Source organism: Coregonus clupeaformis, unplaced genomic scaffold (assembly GCF_020615455.1).
Source record: "Coregonus clupeaformis isolate EN_2021a unplaced genomic scaffold, ASM2061545v1 scaf0209, whole genome shotgun sequence".
In the NCBI taxonomy this organism is placed as follows: Eukaryota; Metazoa; Chordata; class Actinopteri; order Salmoniformes; family Salmonidae; genus Coregonus; species Coregonus clupeaformis.
In genome coordinates, this window is record NW_025533664.1 from 381,772 (window position 1) to 405,851 (window position 24,080).

Consider the following 24,080-nt stretch of genomic DNA (forward strand, 5'->3'; position numbering starts at 1 on the left):
TATCATTGGAGATTGATGGTCTTTTTTAATCCACTACGCAGAGTCAGGAACAGATGAAGTTAGGTCTGCTACTGTTCAGTTATTAAATATGATTCATGGTGATGGGAAATAAAACATACATCTAGTAGTAGTTTTCCTTTGCTATTTATTCCAAGGTGTCTTTAACTTGTAAATGGATTGTGTTGAAGCTGGCATGTGGTGTGGATGATAGAATAGAGTGAATAGAGGAGAGAAGAGAGGAGGAGAGGAGAACATCATATAGAAGACAGATAAGATAGAGAGACAATTCTTACCCAGGGGAGTTACTGACTCTGGCCCAAATGACACCCTGTTCCCTACGTGAGTGCACTAGGCTACTTCTGATCAGATCTAAAGTAGTGCACTACATAGGGAATAGGGTGGAGATTTGCTCACTGTCATTAGAATGAAGATTTCCATACAGGAGTTACTGTCTCTGTCCCAAATCTCTCCCTGTTCCCTACGTAGTGCACTAGGCTTCTTCTGACCAGATCTAAAGTAGTCTTCTAGATTTTACATGTTTTCTCCCTGTCATTAGAAAATGACAATATGTTAATGACTTTAGTGGTTTCCTCCCCCTTTGTTTTTATTGGTTGTGTGTTATGTGTGTTGTTGTGTTAGGTTTTCCCCTGTGTTCCTAATGGAAAGTCCATTAACAATGAATCACAAAAATTATATTCCAGTTGTGTTTAGACAACTTCATGGCTGACATCCCCCAGTTCTGTTAAGACCCATTGAACTGGGTCACATTCTAAATGGTCACTTGTATTGATAGTCCATACTGGGCCTAACTGGGGTTAACCATACTGGAGGGTTTCTTTCTGCACACATATTCCCTCATCTCCAGAACTTTACCTGATGTCCTCTCTCTCTCTCTCTCTCTCTCTCTCTCTCGCTCTCTCTCCTCTCTCTCTCTCTCTCTCTCTCTCTCTCTCTCTCTCTCTCTCTCTCTCTCTCTTCTGACTCGCCTTCTCCTGCCTCTCCCTGCTCTCTCTCTCTCTCTCTCTCTCTCTCTCTCTCTCTCTCTCTCTTTCTCTCTGCTCCTGTCTCTGTCTCTCTTGATGGTGGTCAGCACCATCCCCATCTCCAGATGTGCTTAAAGAGATGTTGATGGTGATCAGCACCATCCTCATCTCCAGTGCAGAAGGCCAGCAGGGATTTTCTCAAATGAATCTGATTTGCATCTCAACCCGCGCCTCTCTGCATACCTCCACCATATCAGGGCTACTCTTTCTGAACCTTGTTGGCCCACCCTGACCAAATTCAACCCAGTCCCCTATGTGAGGTCATGGATTGCTAAAGGACCCAGATGTGTCACAGACACCAGGAGCAAAAAAAGAGATAGGGAGGAGAAGACGCACCAGGAAACGGCCGTGTTGTGGAAGGTTCTGGAAAACTTTACAAACTTGTTCTGTACTGTGAAGTTAATCTGAATATGCGCTATATTATCAGATAGGCAGGGAGGCCTATATACTATAATATGTGTTCTGCTGTAGCATACATTGATTTATTTTATTTGAAGTATATTCTGATATCAAATCAAATGTTTGTCCTACAGTGATGTCTTGGAAAAGTATATGAAATATGAGTATTGTAAGCCCCACCTCTGAGTATATGAAATGTGAGTCTTGTAAGCCCCACCTCTGAGTATATGAAATGTGAGTCTTGTAAGCCCACCTCTGAGTATGTGTTCAGATGCATATGGAGGGTGTTCTGCAGTGACACCTAAAAATGTTGCTGTACATTGATGCCTTGAAAATTAGGCTGTAAGAAATTCAGACCTTGTAAGCCCCACAGCTACACTAGAGTATGTGGGCATAGTATATGTTGGAGACAAACGCGTGACGGTGGCTGTGTGAGAAGCACGCCTGTTATCTCTCACATAACTAGAATGACTGTGATGAGTGTGGTGGAAGGAGTCAGGCGCAGGAGGGTAATCACATTTACATTTACGTCATTTAGCAGACACTCTTATCCAGAGCGACTTACAAATTGGTGCATTCACCTTATAGCCAGTGGGATAACCACATTACAATTTTTTTTATTTTTTTGGTGGGGTGGGGTGAGGGGGGTAGAAGGATTACTTTATCCCTATCCCAGGTATTCCTTAAAGAGGTGGGTTTTCAAATGTCTCGGAAGGTGGTGAGTGACTCCGCTGTCCTAAGGCGTCGTGAGGGGAGCTTGTTCCACCATTGGGGTGCCAGAGCAGCGAACAGTTTTGACTGGGCTGAGCGGGAACTGTGCTTCAGCAGAGGTAGGGAGCCAGCAGGCCAGAGGTGGATGAACGCAATGCCCTCGTTTGGGTGTAGGGACTGATTGGATGCATGTGTTATGAAGTTCCAGGCTTAATGAGCTCACCAAAACCAATTGTGTGTTCCAATTAATCAGTGCTAAGTAGTTATTCAAATCAACAGAATGACAAGGGTGCCCAAATTTTTGCATAGCCTATTTTTCACATCTGATTTAATTTCATACAACTTAATATTGCTACACTAAAAATCTTTGTCTGGACAATAGCCCATTACTCAGCTTTTTATTAGAAAATGAATGGCATGCCACTGTGATCATTTTCTGTGACGAAAGACTAAATTATTATGCAGCCTCAGAGGGGTGCCCAAACCTTTTCAGATGACTGTATGTACTTCATAGAAACTGTTACTCTTTATATATTCTAACCACTCTATTTAATGTATTCCATATTAAGGGCCCTAACCTAGGAACACAAATCTTTGTTCCTATTAACATTGTGACAGTTCTTTCTCCTCTCTCTCTCTCTCTCTCTCTCCCTCTAACCCTCCCTCCTTCTAACCCCACCCCTCTGGCAGAACCAGGAAGTCCATCCCCTGCCACAAACTCTCTTCTGAGGAAACGAAACTGATCTGAGTCTCTGTGTCGTCTGTCTCGTGAGAGTGAACAACCGTCCAAATGGCTCAGCAGGGAGTTCTGCTGGACCAGGACCAGTTCTTTGTTCTGTCTGTCTGGATCTACTGAAGGAGCCAGTGGCTATTCCCGTGGACACAGTTACTGTAGGAGCTGTATTGAGGGCTGCTGGGATCAGGATGTTCTGAAAGGGGGTCTATAGCTGTCCTCAGTGCAGACATACCTTCACCCAAGGCCTAATCTGAGGATAAATAACATGTTGGCTGAGTTGGTGGAGAAACTGAAGAAGACAGGACTCCAGGCTGCCCCTCCTGCTCTGCTGCTATGCTGGACCTGGAGATGTGGCGTGTGATTTCTGCACTGGGACCAGAAAGCAGAAAGCCCTCATGTCCTGTCTGGTGTGTCTGGCCTCTTACTGTGAGACTCACCTCCAACCTCACTATGAATCTCCTGCTTTCAAGAAGCACAAGCTGGTCAAAGCCACTGCACAACTACAGGAGAAGATCTGCCTCATCATGACAAACTGCTGGAGGTTTATGTCACACCGACTGTGCAGTGTATCTGTTATCAGTGTACAATGGATGAACATAAATGCCATGATACAGTGTCAGCTGCAGCAGAGAGGACTGAGAAACAGGTAAGACCAGAACTACTTGTTGGTGACTGTCTGATAAACAAATAATTAAAGATACAGTAGAAACTAAGGCTGTTTGAATATGAGAATATTCAAATGAAATCGATCCACGGCAGAACAAATATGAACACAAACCTTGATTATATAGATATGTTAACCCAGATTCTCCAAATGAATCACAATTTTCTAAAGTCAAACACCATTATCATTCGTTAATAAACACCCAATCAGCTCCCCTGTTTTGTGCACTGTTAAAACTATAATAATTCACATAATAATATAATTTCACACAGACACTTCCCAACATTTTAATCCCCATCTTCTATGGGTCCTATGCACATTACTATACTATTGATCTACTGGACAAATAAAGCTTGATAGCTCATTGAAGAGTGATTCTCCACAGAGGCAGCTGGGGATGAGTCAGCAGAAGGTCCAGCAGAGATTCCAGGAGAGAGAGAAGGAGCTGAAGGGAGCTCCAACAGGCTGTGGAGTCTCTCAAGGTGAGTATTGTTGACCAAAGGAGACACACCATTTCACTTCTCTCCTCCTGTCAGAGAGAGAGAGAGAGAGAGAGAGATGCCCCTATCCAATCCCACTGGCTCCACTGTTGGGAACAGGCTGTCTGGATCCTGTTCAGAGAATATACTGCTTAATGTAACCGGTGGGATATGAACCAGGTCTACTGAGGAGAGAAACCAACATCTTTGACCGTTTCACCAAGAGGTCATTCCCCATTAGGCTGAGGGCTGACACTGATTTTGATGTCGCAAGAGGGGTTACCTCATCACATAACCATGAGTAACCATGACCGATTCATGTCCCCTATACATTAACATGAAGCCCTCTCTCTCTCTCTGCTCTCTCTCTCTCTCTCTCGCGCTCTCGCTCGCCCGCTCTCGCTCTCGCTCGCCCCTCGCTCTCGCTCTCGCTCTCGCCTCGCTCGCTCTCGCCGCTCTCGCTCTCGCTCTCGCTCTCGCTCTCGCTCTCTCGCTCGTCTCTCTCTCAATTCAATTGAATTCAAAAGGCTTTATTGGCATGGGAAACATATGTTTACATTGCCACAGCAAGTGAAATAGATAATAAACAAAAAGTGAAATAAACCACCAGAAATTAACAGTAAACATTACACTCACAAAAGTTTCAAAGTAATAGAGACATTTCAAATGTTATAATTCAAGTGAAAACAGAGTGAGTCAGACCTGAGTTCTGGAGGTGAAATGGAAATGAATGAGGGAGAGTTAAGTGAGGTAGAAGGTGTGGTGAAAGAGCTCGGAACCAGAGCCTGGCATCAATGGACATGATAAAGAAGAATTTGGTGCAGTAGGAATTACATTGTTGGAGAAAGTGGATCCATACCTTTTGGCAGATTCATTTGTAGTTTCAGGGTGGGTGGGAAAGGAGTTGGGTGCAGTTGAATCAGTGAAGGTAACCCTGTAGTGGACTTTGTTTGTGTTCTTCTGACCAGAGGGAGTGGGGCGCTCGTGTCACGCAATTTGGGTCAAGATCTGTTTCTTGCTTTGCTCTTAGGAACAGGGCACCATTGAAAGGAGTGATTTCTGGGGTAGCGTTAAGATGTAGAAGTGGAGCAATTAAGGTTGAAGACTGCTGGTGTTTGTGATTCCCGCGTTTGGTGCAACACAGACCCGGTGGTGAGCGTGGTGAAACAGAGGGAGTCAGTCCTTTTGAGTTATGAGTCTTTAAAAGAGAAAGTCATGTTATGATACAGTGGGGGAAAAAAGTATTTAGTCAGCCACCAATTGTGCAAGTTCTCCCACTTAAAAAGATGAGAGAGGCCTGTAATTTTCATCATAGGTAGGTATTTGGTCACCCACAAACAAGCAAGATTTCTGTCTCTCATAGACCTGTAACTTCTTCTTTAAGAGGCTCCTCTGTCCTCCACTGTTACCTGTATTAATGGCACCTGTTTGAACTTGTTATCAGTATAAAGGACACCTGTCCACAACCTCAAACAGTCACACTCCAAACTCCACTATGGCCAAGACCAAAGAGCTGTCAAAGGACACCAGAAACAAAATTGTAGACCTGCACCAGGCTGGGAAGACTGAATCTGCAATAGATAAGCAGCTTGGTTTGAAGAAATCAACTGTGGGAGCAATTATTAGGAAATGGAAGACATACAAGACCACTGATAATCTCCCTCGATCTGGAGCTCCACGCAAGATCTCACCCGTGGGGTCAAAATGATCACAAGAACGGTGAGCAAAAAATCCCAGAACCACAAGGGGGACCTAGTGAAGACCGGCAGAGAGCTGGGACCACAGTAACAAAGCCTACCATCAGTAACACACTACGCCGCCAGGGACTCAAATCCCTGCAGTGCCAGATGTGTCCACCTGCTTAAGCCAGTAGCATGTCCAGGCGCCGAAGTTTGCTAGAGTGTATTTGGATGATCCAGAAGAGGATTGGGAGAATGTCATATGGTCAGATGAAACCAAAATAGAACTTTTTGGTAAAAACTCAACTCGTCGGTTTGGAGGACAAAGAATGCTGAGTTGTATCCAAAGAACACTATACCTACTGTGAAGCATGGGGTGGAAACATCAGCTTTGGGCTGTTTTTTCTGCAAAGGACCAGGACGACTGATCCGGTAAAGGAAAGAATGAATGGGGCCATGTATGTGAGATTTTGAGTGAAAACCTCCTCCATCAGCAAGGGCATTGTAGATGAAACGTGGCTGGGTCTTTCAGCATGACAATGATCCCAAATACCGCCCGGGCAACGAAGGAGTGGCTTCGTAAGAAGCATTTCAAGGTTCAAGGCCTAGCCAGTCTCCAGATCTCAACCCCATAGAAAATCTTTTGGAGGGAGTTGAAAGTCTGTGTTGCCCAGCGACAGCCCAAAACATCACTGCTCTAGAGGAGATCTGCATGGAGGAATGGGCCAAAATACCAGCAACATGTGTGTGAAAACCTTGTGAAGACTTACAGAAAACGTTTGACCTGTGTCATTGCTAACAAAGTGTATATAACAAAGTATTGAGAAACTTTTGTTATTGACCAAATACTTATTTTCCACCATAATTTACAAATCAATTCATAAAAAAATCCTACAATGTGATTTTCTGGATTTCTTTTCTCATTTTGTCTGTCATAGTTGACGTGTACCTATGATGAAAATTACAGGCCTCATCTTTTTAAGTGGGAGAACTTGCACAATTGGCGCCCACTAAATACTTTTTTCCCCACTGCTATATCAGTTATCTTGATTCGAGCGTGACAAATCCATAAATTCAGGTGCAACGTTATGGTTATTTGTAGCAGTTTGTGGGAGAGAAATTCCAAGATGTTTTATGTGTGTGGAAGAGCATGGGATAAAGGATTGTTCTGGTGAATAAAGTTTGTTGCGAATTCACTGTGCTGATTCAGGTGAAACGTTTATGGTCATGTTGCAGCAGTTTGTAGGAGGGAGATTCCAAGATGTGGGAAGTGTGCAGGAGGGCATGGGATAGAGGATTGTGTAGTTTCGTGGATAAAGTTGTGTGTGTCAACTGTTGGGATGCCCATGTTGCTGGGGATTGGAAGTCTGTCCGGTGCGAGAGAGGCAGGTTGAGGTGGATAGAGTCAGAGTAGTGTAGAAGGTGTCGTAGTGCTGAGACAGTGAAGAAAGTAGAGGAGGATGGGTCAAGGGTGAGAGATCCTGAGAGGGACCCATGTGAGTAGTAGATCTGTGCCAGCACAGAGGGATAGGCCAACGAGTGATATATGCTTTAGTAAAGTTAGCTCCTTAGAGTTCATAGCAATGGTTATCAACTATACTCGCAGAAATGGAACGAAATCAAAGAAAAAATATGTTGTGGTGGCAGCTGCAGAGAAGTATTTGGGCATACAAGATTAGACTTCAGAAGAGCTTACAGGGTGTGTTGAGTTGTGGTTCCCTGTCTTCCCAGGCCGTTGGCATGGTGCAGGAGCAGATAGGGTCAAAGTAGTGGAATGGGGTAGTGGGTATTTAATGAGTATAGGTTAGTTGGAAGGGTGTTTTTCTGTATTATTATAATTTCCCCTCCATTTTTGTGTCACAAAGTAAAAATAGATTTATATTATAGTCCAGTTGGGGGCGGTAATGCAACATATTGATGTCAACCATCGTTAAACTCCAAAGAAGAAGAACCATTATATTATGGTATGTACAGTGTTGTAACAATGTCTCTGTCTCATTCATTAACTTTCATGGTAGTTGGTTGTGTGGGTCTCTGGTTATGAATAGGGTGCTGACAGACAATTGTTGATGGATATTTATAGAGCTCCGATCAGGACGCCAATTGATTACTGGTGTACAGTTTATGGAATAGTGAGTAAAGACTTGGCTTCAGAAGCTGGACAGAATCCAGTATATAGCTTTAAGGATATGTATTGGTGCATTTAAATCAACATCTGTATGTTACTGGTGGAGGCAGGAGAGATGCCTTTGGATATACAGCGAAAAAATGGTCATTATCTTATTGGGTTGAAAGGCTGTGAGGTTGAGGCATCCCACTGCTACTGTTCTAGATGACTGTTGGGAACATACTAGTAGACAAGGCAGTGGTTTTGGTTGGACAGTTGGAAAGCTTGCCGATGAGATTGGTTTGAGGGAGTTGGAGGTTGGCTCCTTCTGTGGTGATAGGGGATGTTCCCCCATGGTTACTCCCAGACCCTGTTGTTGATCTAACCTTGGTAGAGAAAAGGAAAGATTGGTCAGAAGTCAGTGAATAGTGAAACTGGTTGACAATTACATTGGTAAAAGTTTTTATGCTTTTTTAATGCTTTTTCACAGACGGATCCAAGGACCAGATAGTAGGCGCCAGGAGCAGGCGTTTACGTTCCTGAATTTGATGTGCAGATATGTAGAAGACTAACAGATGAACTGTCAGTATACTCAGTTGAACTGTTGGTGATAATAGTTGCCCTCCAGTGGGTGGAGGACGTACAACCTGTTAGAATTATAGTATTCTCAGATTCTCTGTCTGTATTGAATAGTTTATCATCTGGTAAATCTAATAGGAGTTACCTGCTATTGGAGGTATTAATGTTATTATGGAGAATTGAGAGAATGGGTTTAGTAGTGAGATTCTGCTGGGTCCCAGCACATTCGGGTGTGGAAGGGAATGAAATTGTAGACCAGTTAGCTAAAAGAGCTTTGAAACAAGATATAATTGATATTAATGTTCCACTGGGTAGAGGTGAGGCCAAATGTAAGATCAGAGACATTTTGATAGATGTGTGGCAGAAGAGATGGTACTCTGAGCACAAGGGCCGGCATTTATATGAATAGTTTACAGTTTTACAGAAAGGTCGATGGACCAAGATTCAAAAGTCAGATTAGGAAGGAAGAGGTGGTGTTTACTCAATTGTGCTTAGGACATTGTACATTGATTCGTCATTACATCTGGTTGGCAAGCAGGGGAATGGTTTGTGTCTGGAAGGTACGGTCGATGAAACGGTGGAGCATGTGTTGTTATATTGTTGTAAGTATGTTGAAGAGAGGGAAAGATTGAAGTGTAGGGTCATTGAGGTTGGACGGGGTTGGGGGGGTTGGAAGGGATTTTGGGGATGGGGGAGGGTCTATTAGAAGTTAGTAGGGCTCTTCTTTATTTTCTCAGAAGTACTGAGTTAGGTAGGAGGATTTAGAAATGTTGGAAACCGTGATTGACCACACACTCCAGCACAGTAGGTGGCGGCATGTACCTTTAACGTTGGTTTGTGGACCGACATTATATCATAGAAGAAGAAGTTGGTTGTGTGAGAGTTTTGTGGTTCGTGAGGAGAGGGCTACTATTCTTTTTTCTTTTGGTTCTTGCGTATTTTATGAATGTGTTTTTCTCATGGTGGAGGGTTTGTTTATTGGTTTCCACTGTTTATCGTTTAGAGTTGAGGGGGGAGTAGGGGTAGTTTGTTAGGGCGGCGTGATGGCCTCAACCGAGTGGAGAAGAAACGCTGTCGCTTCGGGTGCGTTCCGGAGAAAGGTGTGGAGGAAGTTTTGCTCATGGTCGGCGAACAGGTTGGAGCGGAACATCTGCACTCTGCATCCAGAATGAACAAGGCGGTGGTTGTGTTAATGAAAAAGGTTTGTCTTGTTGTGAGGGGTGTGTTGGTGCAGATGTCGCCTCTTTCGATAAGAGTTGTGGTGGCTAATCTGCCTCCGTTTATTACTTACGAACAGACCGCAAGTAGTTGGTTAGTTTAGGTAAATTTGCAAGTGGTTTCCGTGTGCTCTCGGCTGGGTGCCAAGCGGAATCCGTTAAACATGTCTCTTTTCATAGACAAGTGTTTGTTTCTTAACAAACCTCAAGGTTACACAGGGGAGGGGTGGAACACAGGGTTTGCTAGCACAGATAGTTTTGGGTGTTTCTAGTGTGGGGATCATCGGTTATAGGCTACAAGCAGCAATATGATTGATAGGTAGGACAGGTATTGAACCCAAATAATCCCTACTCAGATGCCCTAACCTCAACCCTAGTAAACATGCATTATAAAAACCTTCTATATAAAATGATCTCATATTGGGAGTAAATAGCCTCTGAATAGAAAAGAAAAAACACTGCATCTTCCAGCCCACCAATAAATGACATAATGCAACCTTGGCGGTTAGCATATTTACCTCAACATGCCCCTCGCTTGCCTGAGAAGGCAGAGTGCTCGATGCTGGTTGATGAATTTTACAATTAATGTACTAGGAAAATACGTTTTTGTCGACCAGAGGTGACTGAATTAATGTTTAGGCTTATTGATAATCATTATAGTAATGAAGTATAATTTCAAAACATGAAAGTTGTCAAGTGGTGGTGGTACCAGGAGGGAGGAGAGTAGAGCAGGGTCAAGTGGTGGTGGTACCAGGAGGGAGGAGAGTAGAGCAGGGTCAAGTGGTGGTGGTACCAGGAGGGAGGAGAGTAGAGCAGGGTCAAGTGGTGGTGGTACCAGGAGGGAGGAGAGTAGAGCAGGGTCAAGTGGTGGTGGTACCAGGAAGGAGGAGAGTAGAGCAGGGTCAAGTGGTGGTGGTACCAGGAGGGAGGAGAATACATTTTTACATTTTAGTCATTTAGCAGATGCTCTTATCCAGAGCGACTTACAGTTAGTGAGTGCATACATTTTCATACTGTCCCGCCATGGGAAACGAACCCACAACCCTACACGGTAGTAGTGCATGGCCAAGTGGTGGTGGTACCAGGAGGGAGGAGAGTAGAGCAGGGGCCAAGTGGTGGTGCGCAGGCCGTGGAGAAAGCGGTGGTGGGGAGGGTTGCAGCTGGGCTACATGAGCTGAGGCAGGTTTCTGTAGTAACAGAGACTCCGGTGGGCGAAGGCTTGGTGGGCTCATCCCAGGAAATATTGCCTGTCATTGGGGAAGAGGCTCTGATCAGGGGGAAGTGCAGGGGGGCAGAGACTGGGGAGGAGGAGGACGGTACCGTGACAATGGAGGAGGAGGAAGAGGAAGAGGGGGGAGGTGAGTCTGCGGAGCAGAGGACAAGGCGTCGTTTTCAGACTTTACATAGTACAGGGCTCAGTTCTCTGTTTCACCAGAGGGGTTGGAAAAACAGAGTGGGGAAACCAAGAAAATCCCTTTGTTTTACGTTTGTCTGATGGGCGGGTAACTTCTGTTGTGGGGAGATGAGGGGAGCCTGATGGGTGGGTAACTTCTGTTGTGGAGAGATGAGGGAGCCTGATGGGTGGGTAACTTCTGTTGTGGGGGATATGAGGGAGCCTGATGGGCGGGTAACCTGTTGTGGGGAGATGAGGGAGCCTGATGGGTGGGTAACTTCTGTTGTGGGGGGAGATGAGGGAGCCTGATGGGTGGGTAACTTCTGTTGTGGGGGGAGATGAGGGAGCCTGATGGGCGGGTAACTTCTGTTGTGGGGGAGATGAGGAGCCCGATGGGTGGGTAACTTCTGTTGTGGGGAGATGAGGGAGCCTGATGGGTGGGTAACTTCTGTTGTGGGGGAGATGAGGGAGCCTGATGGGTGGGTAACTTCTGTTGTGGGGGAGATGAGGGAGCCTGATGGGTGGGTAACTTTGCTGTTGGGGGAGATGAGGGAGCCTGATGGGTGGGTAACTTCTGTTGTGGGGGAGAGGAGGGAGCCTGATGGGTGGGTAACTTCTGTTGTGGGGAGAGGAGGGAGCCTGATGGGTGGGTAACTTCTGTTGTGGGGGGAGATGAGGCTGTGGAGTTGTACTCGGATTTATAGAGGGCAGAACTCTTTGGTCCTCTGTAGCTCAATTGGTAGAGCATGGCGCTTGTAATGCCAGGGTAGTGGTTTGATCCCCGGGACCACCCATATGTAAAAATGTATGCACATGACTGTAAGTCGCTGGATAAAAGCGTCTGCTAAATGGCATATTATTTATCTATTATTATCCTGGGTTTTCTCAGGTTCTGCTCACAGACCTTTCCAAACTCTCTCTGTCACAGATAAATCAAATAGACATTTCCCCTGGCCTTTCACAAACTCTCAGCTGCTGTCTCTCAGACGGTCTGCCTGTGGATTTTTATAAAAAGTTCTGGGGAATTATTTTACAGGACGTGTGTTGTGTGAGTGCGTCGGGGTGGGGGAGCTGTCGCTAAGCTGTAGACGGGAGGCTTTGACTCTCCTGCCCAAAATAGGGATTTGAGCGACATAAAGAACTGGAGGCCTGTGGCATTGCTCTGTTTGGACTATAAGGTCCTTTACCAAAGTCCTCGTTAACAGACTGAAGTCCCATCTTGACTCTATTGTACACAAGGACCAAACGTACTGTGTACCAGACGCTCAATCACAAACAATCTGTTCATAATCAGGAGAAAGCCTTTGATAGGGGTGGACCATGAATATCTGTTCAATATGTTGTTTTGGTTGTGGGGAGAATTTTGTGGCCTGTGTTCAAATGTTAAATAAATAAATATAAATAATATGCCATTTAGCAGACGCTTTATCCAAAGCGACTTACAGTCATGCGTGCATACATTTTTGTGTATGGGTGGTCCCGGGATCGAACCCACTCTCCCTGCGTTACAAGCGCCGTGCTCTACCAGATGAGCTACAGAGGACCACGTAATGTCGCGGTCGTATGCTGGAGCTTCATGTATGGTCAAGGTGTGGGGAGGGCTCAGTAGGTGGTGTCGAGGCTGACGAAGTGGAGGTGGCTCATCTCCCAAGTGGCACATAGAGGGAGGGTGCTGATCATCAACAACTTGGTGGCATCCTCTCTATGGCTTAAATTGGCCATTCTCAACGCCCCGGTGGTCTGCTTGTGGACCGCAGCGCAAGTTAGTGAATTTTTTCTGGTCAGGGTGGCAGCGTTCTGACTCAGCAGCACAGAGGCTACTGTACCGTACGGAGGTGGGCTGGAGGGAACCAGCATGTGCTCTGTTGAGGAGGGCTGGTGGTTTGGGGCTGGATCAGCAGCTCTTCATCATGCGCGGAGAGACTCAATACAGCAGGGGTCTCTGATTTCTATGCTGCAGTACCGAGGGCTGGAGCAGCCTGAGGAGGGCCACCACCGTTTCCACCACTGCAAGTGACAGCAGAGACTGGGGGACTGGCAGGAGAGTCTGGAGGACTTACTGACTTTTAACACTCTGAGCTTAGTGGGAGTGAAGGGGCATCAGTGGCAGGGGGTTGTGGGGGCGAGAGCATGGCAGGGTATAGGTGGAGGGTGCCTCTATAAGCTCCCAGTGCTGGAAAGGTCAGGGTCGCCCAGTGGAGGGTATTACATGGAGCCCTGGACACCAATAGCTGGTTGGCTCGGGTTGACCTGGGAGTTGGGGGAGGGGTGTCCGTTTTCTGCAATGACAGACTGTTCATCATGTTTTTTCCGTGTTGCCAGGGTAATGCCATTACTGTTGATGCCTTAGGGTTGAGTTTGAGTTGTACAAAATGATCGGCAGTGTGGAGATGTTTCAGGAGGTATGGGGGCTCAGGGGGCTGTCTGTACAGGGCTGAGAGGAGGTTGGATGGACGGTTGGAATGTGGTGCTGGATGGTGTATTGTACTGTGGTGTTGGATACTGATAATGTGATTTTTTGGAGGTTGTGGTGTCACGCAATGTGTTTTTAGGAGTGGGGGTGGGGGTGTTAGTGTAATGAGGATTGCTCATTAAAGTAAGACAAGTCAGCTCCTTTCCCTCTCTCTCTCTCTCTTAACAGCACTCTGCACAGGCAGCAGTGGAGGACAGTGATAAGATCTTTACTGAGCTGATCCGCTCCATTGAGAGAAGGCGCTCTGAGGTGAAGGAGCTGATCAGAGCCCAAGAGAAGGCTCAAGTGAGTCAAGCTGAAGGACTCCTGGAGCAACTGGAGCAGGAGATAGCTGAGCTGAGGAAGAGAAGCACTGAGCTGGAGCAGCTCTCACACACAGAGGATCACATCCATTTCCTCCAGGTAACTAAACTGTCCTGTTACATGTGATATGAAATTAAAACTCTCAATCATTTGGTTCTGTTCTCTCTCTCGCTCTCGCTCTCGCCCCCCCAGAGTTATCAGTCTCTCTCCGGTACCAGTGTATCTTCAGACTTACCCAGCATCGTTGTCCGTCCTCTTCAGTACTTTGGAGATGTGAGTAAGACTGTGTCTGAACTGAGAGAGAAACTAGAAGACGCTCCTTAAAGGAGAATGGACCAAGATCTCCACTACAGGTGTGTTGAAAATAACAAGAACATCAACTTTAGACCATTGAAAGTTCCCTACTAGTCATATACATGTGGAATATGGTATGATGATAACCTTCCCCTCTCTGTGAATGTGTTTGTGTGTCTGTAGTGAATATAGTGGATGTTGTACTGCCTCCAGAGCCCAAGACCAGAGAACAGTTCTTACAATGTGAGTCTCTTTATTCTGAAGTAACTAAACAGTCTCTTTTTACTGACACTCCTAACAATCCCTCTAGAAATATATAGCAATAGTAGATCTAATCAAAGACTGGGTATCTATCTGACTCCTCATATTTCTCTGATTTGATCTCTGCTGTGCTCTAATCAAAGACAGGGTAGATACAGTATCTGACTTCACTTATTGTTCTAACTTCCCCCTCATTGGTCTCTGCTCTTCTCCCAGATTCCTGTCAGCTCACACTGGACCCAAACACAGCACACACAGACCCTCTCTGTCTAAAGGGAACAGAAAGGTGACCTATACAGACCAAGTCCAACCATATCCTGTTCATCCAGACAGATTCACAATCAACTTGATGGTTCTGTGTAGAGAGGGTCTGTCTGGACGCTGTTACTGGGAGGTGGAGTGGAGTGGGGAGTGTGTTGTTACAGCAGTCTCATATAAAGACATCAGCAGAACAGGGACAGGTGGTGCATTTGGATACAATAACAAGTCCTGGAGGTTAGAGTGCTCTAGTGGTGGTTATTTGTTCAGACACAATAATGTTGGGACTAAAGTATCAGGCCCTCAGTCCTCCAGAGTAGGAGTGTACCTGGATCACAAGGCAGGTACTCTGTCCTTCTACAGTGTCTCTGACACAATGACCCTCCTCCACAGAGTCCAGACCACATTCACTCAGCCCCTCTATCCTGGGTTTAATCTCTATGGTACTGCTGAGCTGGTTAAACTGTAGTAGGGTCCACATAGATACTAGTCATGCTGGTGTAGTCTATAGCTGAGCTGGTTAAACTGTAGTAGGGTCCACATAGATACTAGTCATGCTGGTGTAGTCTATAGCTGAGCTGGTTAAACTGTAGTAGGGTCCACATAGATACTAGTCATGCTGGTGTAGTCTATAGCTGAGCTGGTTAAACTGTAGTAGGGTCCACATAGATACTAGTCATGCTGGTGTAGTCTATAGCTGAGCTGGTTAAACTGTAGTAGGGTCCAAATAGATACTAGTCATGCTGGTGTAGTCTATAGCTGAGCTGGTTAAACTGTAGTAGGGTCCAAATAGATACTAGTCATGCTGGTGTAGTCTATAGCTGAGCTGGTTAAACTGTAGTAGGGTCCACATAGATACTAGTCAGGCTGGTGTAGTCTATAGCTGAGCTGGTTAAACTGTAGTAGGGTCCACATAGATACTAGTCATGCTAGTGTAGTCTATAGCTGAGCTGGTTAAACTGTAGTAGGGTCCACTAGATACTAGTCATGCTGGTGTAGTCTATAGCTGAGCTGGTTAAACTGTAGTAGGGTCCACATAGATACTAGTCATGCTGGTGTAGTCTATAGCTGAGCTGGTTAAACTGTAGTAGGGGTCCACATAGATACTAGTCATGCTGGTGTAGTCTATAGCTGAGCTGGTTAAACTGTAGTAGGGTCCACATAGATACTAGTCATGCTGGTGTAGTCTATAGCTGAGCTGGTTAAACTGTAGTAGGGTCCACATAGATACTAGTCATGCTGGTGTAGTCTATAGCTGAGCTGGTTAAACTGTAGTAGGGTCCACATAGATACTAGTCATGCTGGTGTAGTCTATAGCTGAGCTGGTTAAACTGTAGTAGGGTCCACATAGATACTAGTCATGCTGGTGGTGATGGTCCGCAGATTAAAATGCTGTTTTTCTGTACAATTATTTTTGTCTGACTGATTTAATCTTCAGAATTGAATTAAAACGTAATAACGTATTTTTATCAAATGCAATGTTTTAATTGGGAACATTTACATTAATCATGATGTATGCTGTTAATGTATGTTGGTTGTCATTCAGAACCATTAAATGTTTTCTCAATTGGTTCTCTGTCTCAATGTAATTTTCCTCAGTATCATGGAACAGGTAGTGTTACTTACTTGCTAACTGAACTATATGGGCGGTTTCCCGGACACAGATGAAGCCTAGTCCCTAGACTAAAAAGCATGTTTAATGGAGATGTCCGTGAAACCGACCCTAAGTTTGGCATCTGTTATTCTCCCATCCTGCTCAGTCAAGCAACATTAAACCTGTCCAGCAGGTGGAGCTATTAACCCAACAATAAAAACAGCAGATATCTTGACTTGCCACTCAGTACATCAGTAATGTTCAGAATTGTACTTTAATATCATTGGAGATTGATGGTCTTTTAATCCACTACCCAGAGTCAGGAACAGATGAAGTTAGGTCTGCTACTGTTCAGTTATTAAATATGATTCATGGTGATGGGAAATAAAAAATCCCATCTAGTAGTAGTTTTCCTTTGCTATTTATTCCAAGGTGTGTCTTTAACTTGTAAATGGATTGTGTTGAAGCTGGCATGTGGTGTGGATGATAGAATAGAGTGAATAGAGGAGAGAAGAGAGGAGGAGAGAGGAGAACATCATATAGAAGACAGATAAGATAGAGAGACAATTCATACCCAGGGGAGTTACTGACTCTGGCCCAAATGACACCCTGTTCCCCTACGTAGTGCACTAGGCTACTTCTGACCAGATCTAAAGTAGTGCACTACATAGGGAATAGGGTGGAGATTTGCTCACTGTCATTAGAATGAAGATTTCCATACAGGAGTTACTGTCTCTGTCCCAAATCTCTCCCTGTTCCCTACGTAGTGCACTAGGCTTCTTCTGACCAGATCTAAAGTAGTCTTCTAGATTTTACATGTTTTCTCCCTGTCGTTAGAAAATGACAATATGGTAATGACTTTAGTGGTTTCCTCCCCTTTGTGTTTTTATTGGTTGTGTGTTATGTGTGTTGTTGTGTTAGGTTTTCCCCCTGTGTTCCTAATGGAAAATCCATTAACAATGAATCACAAACAAATTATATTCCAGTTGTGTTTAGACAACTTCATGGCTGACATCCCCCAGTTCTGTTAAGACCCATTGAACTGGGTCACATTCTAAATGGTCACTTGTATTGATAGTCCATACTGGTCCTATTGGGGTTAACCAAACTGGAGGGTTTCTTTCTGCACACATATTCCCCTCATCTCCAGAACTTTACCTGATGTCCTCTCTCTCTCTCTCTCTCTCTCTCTCTCTCTCTCTCTCTCTCTCTCTCTCTCTCTCTCTCTGTCTCTGTCTCTGTCTCTGTCTCTGTCTCTCTCTCTCTCTCTGCCTCTCTCTCCCTCTCTCTCTCTCTCTCTCTCTCTCTCTCTCTCTCTCTGTCTCTGCTCTCTCTCGTCTCTCTCTCTCTCTCTCTCTCTCTCTCTCTCTCTCTCTCTCTCTCTCTCTCTCTCTCTCTCTCTCTCTCTCTGCTCTCTGTCTCTGTCTCTGTCTCTCTCTCTCTCTCTCTCTCTCTCTCTCTCTCTCTCTCTCTCTCTCTCTCTCTCTCTCTTTCTCTCTTCTCTCTCTCTCTCTCTCTCTCTCTCTCTCTCTCTCTCTCTCTCTCTCTCTCTCTCTCTCTGTGCTCTGTCTCTCTCTCCCATCAAACCGTATAGAAAGCAGCCCACCTCAATATGGTTCCATTCCTGTAGTTATCAGGACACATGAGGTGTGGAACTATTATCTCCTTTCTAAGTGTGAACTTGTCCACTTCCCTTCATGGATTTAAAAGGAAATGACTGGTATATGTAAACTCCCTCTACCCCATGCCAACACCAATCCAATGCTGTACAATTAATTCCATAGCTTAACAACATACATCACTCACACACACACTCACACAGACACACCTATTCACTTGGGCCTTCTCCCTCATGCCCTGCTGACATCCATGCAGGCCCACATTGACCTTGTGACCTCTGGAGCTCCATGCATCTTGTTCTACACTCCCTGCCCTAGTAAAACCCTTTCTCCCATGGGCCTGAGAGTACAGCTCATTTGAGACCATTTTGGAAAAGATTTTCTGTCATTTTTAAATGCCCACAAAAAAATTTCACATTATACTGCTGTTTTGAATGTATAGCAAAACCAGGTAGTTTTGAGGTTGAATAGCTACTTGAGTTGCTTGGTTCTACTGAAATTACCAACAGGCATTGGTCCAGGGTGATCAGGCCTATAATTTGAGACCATTTGGGTAAAGATTAGAGCTTTCTTTCCTTTTAAATCACTCCAGGCAATATGTAATACAAATCTGATTTGGTTGCAATGCTGGGAAGAACTACACCACAGTAGATCCACGTTGCCTTTCAACTTTTTTCAAATAGGTTAAATCCTTCCAAAATGTCATATGAGGTGCAGCAGGCTAGGAGAAAGGGGGGAGAGAGTGGCCAGCTCCACAGGGGATATAGAAATACATTGCCTGCTGCCCTAACTTCAACTTGATGCCTATGTGGGTTTATATTGCCATATCAAACTGTCTTCTTTGTCAACCCATCAGGCCACTATAAGGGGAAGCCATTACATAAGTATGACAGGATCATTTCATTTTGGTATGACAACTTACAGCTATAACAATGTTACTGTAAGATATATAGATCTTAACATTGGCCTGCTGAATGTACACTATTGGTCATTTGTAGCCGAGGACATTATAATGGTTATTTTAGGTTAGTCATACCATATTTGATCCCAGGCCTAAATGCTACATTACATATAATACATACAAGCCGAGAGGAAGTGGGTCTACAACAGACCCACGTTTGTAAAGTCTGTTCAATAATATTATCCTTTAGATATTTTGTCTCAAATTACCCCTCTCATAATGACCAACCGCCCTGCCCACCGGCACATTAAGTTTAAATGGAATTGTATTTAACTTCTGGCTTCCCACGGGCTGTTGTTGTGCAACCGAATACATTTGAAAGCAACGCTAGCGTGTGTGTACTGTAAATACAGCTGCGTTGCTAAAAGTAACTAGTACATTGGGTGCAGTAGGTCTTTGGACTCTCCTGGAGGTGGTTTGTAAATCTTCCCTAGCGTGAGGTCATTTTTTTCTTATTTCTCGGGACTCTCGCTTTGAGGTCAAGCAGGTCATAAACAGTTTCTCTGTATTGTAAAATGATGCTTTTGTTAATTCCATGAAGTTTCGGACGTTGAAAGGGATTGAATGCATTTCTCACAAAATGTATTGCTGCAAAGCAGATCAATCTATGGTGCTAGTTAGTCACTGCAGTAGATCATTCAAGAAAACAACGTCTTCAATGGCCAGTACTGTATAATCAATGATCTCACTAACAAAGCATCATTGGTTTAATTGGAACACAACACATCTCTGTTATGTAGTGGCTCTGTGAGCAATGACAGCTTTGTCAGAGTCCCATTACAATGAACTGGGAGTCTGTAGTTGGACATAGTGAAGCATTGAGGATGAGTAGAATGCCGTCTTGGAGTGATGTCATAATGGGGTCATCAGAAGATAGAATCCTCTTGCCATTAGGCCAGAATCTCAGGTGGGAGAACATTCAGAGAGAAGGTTAGTTGGAGAAAGTCATCATATTGGTAAGTCATGTTTCTAAAATTGTTCCTAAAGTTATGGTGAATCTACTATAATGGCGAGGACGGTTTTAGGCAAATGTGATAGAATTTCATATCACTTTGCGTAGCATACTGCAGTATCAAATTCCTGTCTTATGTTTAAATGAATATTTTCATGGTTAAATATTGGTATGCATTCATTTCTCTAAACTGATTACTGTATGATCTGGATTACCGAACCTGAGAGTGATTTCTGATGAGATTGAATTGATTAGTACTGTCTTAAAACACATTTAACAGCATAGTGTACTATACTATAAACATTTTTGAAAAGATTTACACAAAATCTATAGTATAAAGAGAAGTTTGCATAATTGGTTGGTCACAGCTTGTTTAGTTTGGATACAGGGCTGTTTTATGGTGAGATGCAAATAATGTGTTAGAGGCACTAGAAATGTAGGCATTGATGAAAGGCACCGCATAGGGTAAAAGGCTTTAATAGTAGTTTGAATGGCTATAGGGACACTGGAGAGGTCATGTTTATTGGACATACTGTCACTATAATCACAGGATGCATAGCCGCTGGGAAGTAGTTGTCACGATCGTCGGGAACAGAGGAGGACCAAGGCGCAGCGTGGAATGTGAACATATTTATTAATTGATGATCACACGAACAAAAACAAAACGTGACGTCCCTGGTTACATTCACAAACTAACACGGAACAAGAAACCACACAAATGAATGCCTAACGGTTACCTAAGTATGACTCCCAATCAGAGACAACGAGCTACAGCCGTCTCGGATTGGGAGCCACCCTGGCCAAACATAGATATACAAAACCAGAACAAACACAAATGGAAAACTCACACCCTGGCTCAACATACTAGAGTAATTATTTTCCACCATAATTTGCAAATAAATTCATTAAAAATCCTACAATGTGATTTTCTGGATTTCTTTTTCTCATTTTGTCTGTCATAGTTGACGTGTACCTATGATGAAAATTACAGGCCTCTCTCATCTTTTTAAGTGGGAGAACTTGCACAATTGGTGGCTGACTAAATACTTTTTTCCCCACTGTAAATGTAAATTCGTCAATTTGGAATTTACGTTAAGGTCAAATTAATCTTTGGCAATTGGGTAAAAAATTAATGTGGAACTTTTTAAAAGTGATTTGGCTAATTTCTTTTGATGCCGATGCCGATGCATTTAAGGATTTGTTTTCCATTAGCAGCATCCTGTAGGTTGCTAACATTTAGGAACTCTCTTTTAGAGCTCATTCGTATTGGAAGTGCACAGTATTGGTCAGGGCGACTTGCATGTTGAGGTGGGCCTGCTAAGGAAGGAGGTGGGCCTGCTGAAGCAATTGGCCTGTATGGGGAGATGAGATGGATAGAGAGACAGTCTCTGGAGATGAATAGAGAGATGGTGTTGAAGGAAGTGGAGAGGGACAGACTTGAGAGGATGAAGAGGGAGGAGAAGAAGGAGCATGCAAAAAATAAATCAGATGAAGGATGAAGAGTTGCTGTTGATGGATATTAGAATGAGGGAAAGGGAGAGAGAGATGGAGGAGGAAAGGAGGTTAATGGAGAAATCTGAGAGGCAAAAGGTAGAGAAACAGATGGCGCTCCAGAAGAAAAGACAGGAGGAGAGAGACAAGTGGGAGATATCTGAAAAGAAGAGAGTGGAGGGAATGGAAAGAGTTTTACTGGAAGGAAGAAGAAAACCGAAAGGAAGATGCATGGATGAAAGCAGAGAGGAAGGCAAAGAGAAAGGTGGAAGAAGCAAATAGAAAGGTGGAAGAAGCAAAGAGAAAGATGGAAGAAGCAAAGAGAAAGGTGGAAGAAGCAAAGAGAATGATGGAAGAAGCAAAGAGAACGGGTGGAAGAAGCAAAGAGAAAGGTGGAAGAAGCAAAGAGAAAGGTGGAAGAAGCAAAGAGAAAGATGGGAGAAGAACAACAGATGCTAAAAAAGCAAGCCAGGCTAACGGAGACCCGGAGCGATAGAAAAGAAGAGACGGGGAAGAGAGAAAGGAAGATGAAAATAAGTGTGTGAAGGAAGCAAGGGAAGGAGACAGGAGAGAGCTCCTGAAAGAAAAGAGACTAAGTGCAGAAGAAAATATGACACACATGGAGAAACAAATGAGAGAGCTGGAGGTCAAAGGTAAAAAGGAGAGGGAATAGACAGAGAATAAAGTGGGATATGTGAGGTTAGCTTCAACACCTTAACTTATACTGTCTGTTTCCAACTCCCTCTCTCCCAGATTCCTCCATCTTCTCAGCTGGTGCTGAGGTCAAACAGACCCAGTGCAAAGGTCATCTTAGTTTACAGTTCTTTTTGTACATTGAAAGTGTTATACAACTGCACACATGGAGTGTGGTATTAACATCCTCCATTTTCCTTTGTCTTGTCAGATGTCTCCATGGTTACTGCAACTGAGTCAAAGACTCTGAACCCCTCAGAAGGACCAGCCAGCAAAGTGCAAAGGTAAAGACCAGGGCCCGGTTTCCCTGATAGCGATGGAACTTAAGCTTACTAGTTTTTTAACGATGTATCGTTTTTATAATGGCCGAAATGTCAAAAATTACAGACAGTGTAGCCTACAAATAGAAGTAAATTGACTGAACATGAAATTGATTTCAATATGATTGAAATATAGGCCTATACAGCCTACTGGATTTATTTTCTAATGCAGTCATCTCGGTTTTCAGTTGAAGCAAATTTTTATCCTTTGCTTGTTGAATTGCAAAGATATTGGCAACTTTGTATTTGTAGTCAACTTCCTGCCGAAGTTATCGTCAGTCACAGAGAGACAGATAAACAGCTTGATTCTATGTTTAGCGGATGTCTTCTGTGTAGAAAGTGACGCGGAAGGGCAAAAATAATCTAACGACGCATTTAGCTGTCTGATATCAGTGGAGTTTTCTGGTTGAATCACCCTTCTTTCCACCCAATTTTGTTTTTATGTGATGACGTTGAATCAACATCTCTCTCTCTCTCTCTCTCTCTCTCTCTCTCTCTCTCTCTCTCTCGTCTCTCTCTCTCTCTCTCTCTCTCTCTCAGAATTCTCTGTGTTTTCCACGAGCAGTCAAGGCGTGGCCAAGATCCCCAGGTTCTGCAGGTCAAAGTGAGTAATAAAAGTGAGAGTGTCCAAAAGAAAGATGGGAATGACAAAGTAACAGCGCCAAAGACAGAGGCAGAGCTCCTTATGGACAAATTTGAGAGGATGGCAGAAGAGGGAGAGAATTTGGCCTTGTCAGAAGGATAGGAGAGATAAAGACCAGGCCAAAGAGATAGAGGGAAAGAGAAAGGATAAGGAGGTGCTGTCTAAAGAAGAGCAGCGCAGGCTGAGGAATGAGAAGGCCTTACAGGAACACCTGGACAGGGTAAAGAATCCGGAATTGACAGGCAAAACAGACCAGACAACCACAATGTTTTCGGAGGGCTCCCTGGTAGCGGGAGTCGCCGACCCGCGCTCAATGTGCCGGTCGCTATAGCGAAAAGTGCGCCCGCACGCCCCCATGTCTTCTTTTTTTCATTTTCATATTTTTGAAAAAAATAATTTTTCATATTTTTTTCTGCTTCAAAGTAGATTAAGTCAGCTTCTCCAACATTACGGTTTTCTTCTGCTTCAAAGTAGATTAAGTGAAGCTTCACCCCATTCAGGCAGTTATCACACCCCCCACCCGGATTCGACCCCACTGGTCATTTAAAGACGTGTTTGGCTACGGGCACGTGGTAAGTTATCGTTCACCTGGTAGTCGTCTTTTTTTCATTTTCATATTTATGAAAAAAAATATTTTTTATTTTTTTGGTAGTCATTTAGCAGACACTCTTATCCAGAGCGACTTACAGTTAGTGATGCATATTTTCTTCATATTTTTTTTTTTTTTATATATATTTTTTCTAGCTTTATAAAAAAACAAACGGATAAAAACCTGGTTTTCCTATTTGAAAAAAGTTGAAAGGCAACGTGGATCTACTGTGGTGTAGTTCTTCCCAGCATTGCAACCAAATCAGATTTGTATTACATGTTGCCTGGAGTGATTTAAAAAGGAAAGAAAGCTCTAATCTTTACCCAAATGGTCTCAAATTATAGGCCTGATCACCCTGGACCAATGCCTGTTGGTAATTTCAGTAGAACCAAGCAACTCAAGTAGCTATTCAACCTCAAAACTACCTGGTTTTGCTATACATTCAAAACAGCAGTATAATGTGAAAATTTTTTATGGGCATTTAAAAATGACAGAAAAATCTTTTCCAAAATGGTCTCAAATGAGCTGTACTCTCAGGCCCATGGGAGAAAGGGGTTTTACTAGGCAGGGAGTGTAGAACAAGATGCATGGAGCTCCAGAGGTCACAAGGTCAATGTGGGCC

The 24,080-nt window shown here is 44.0% G+C and overlaps 1 long non-coding RNA gene across 1 annotated transcript; it reads left to right on the plus strand.

Annotated features, from left to right (window-relative positions):
* The first annotated feature begins 21,718 nt into the window (after positions 1-21,718).
* LOC123484167 lies at positions 21,719-22,159 on the plus strand. The gene is made up of 3 exons (XR_006658418.1): positions 21,719-21,866; positions 21,967-22,017; positions 22,118-22,159. It is a non-coding gene; the product is annotated as an uncharacterized LOC123484167 (long non-coding RNA).
* The last annotated feature ends 1,921 nt before the right edge of the window (positions 22,160-24,080 follow it).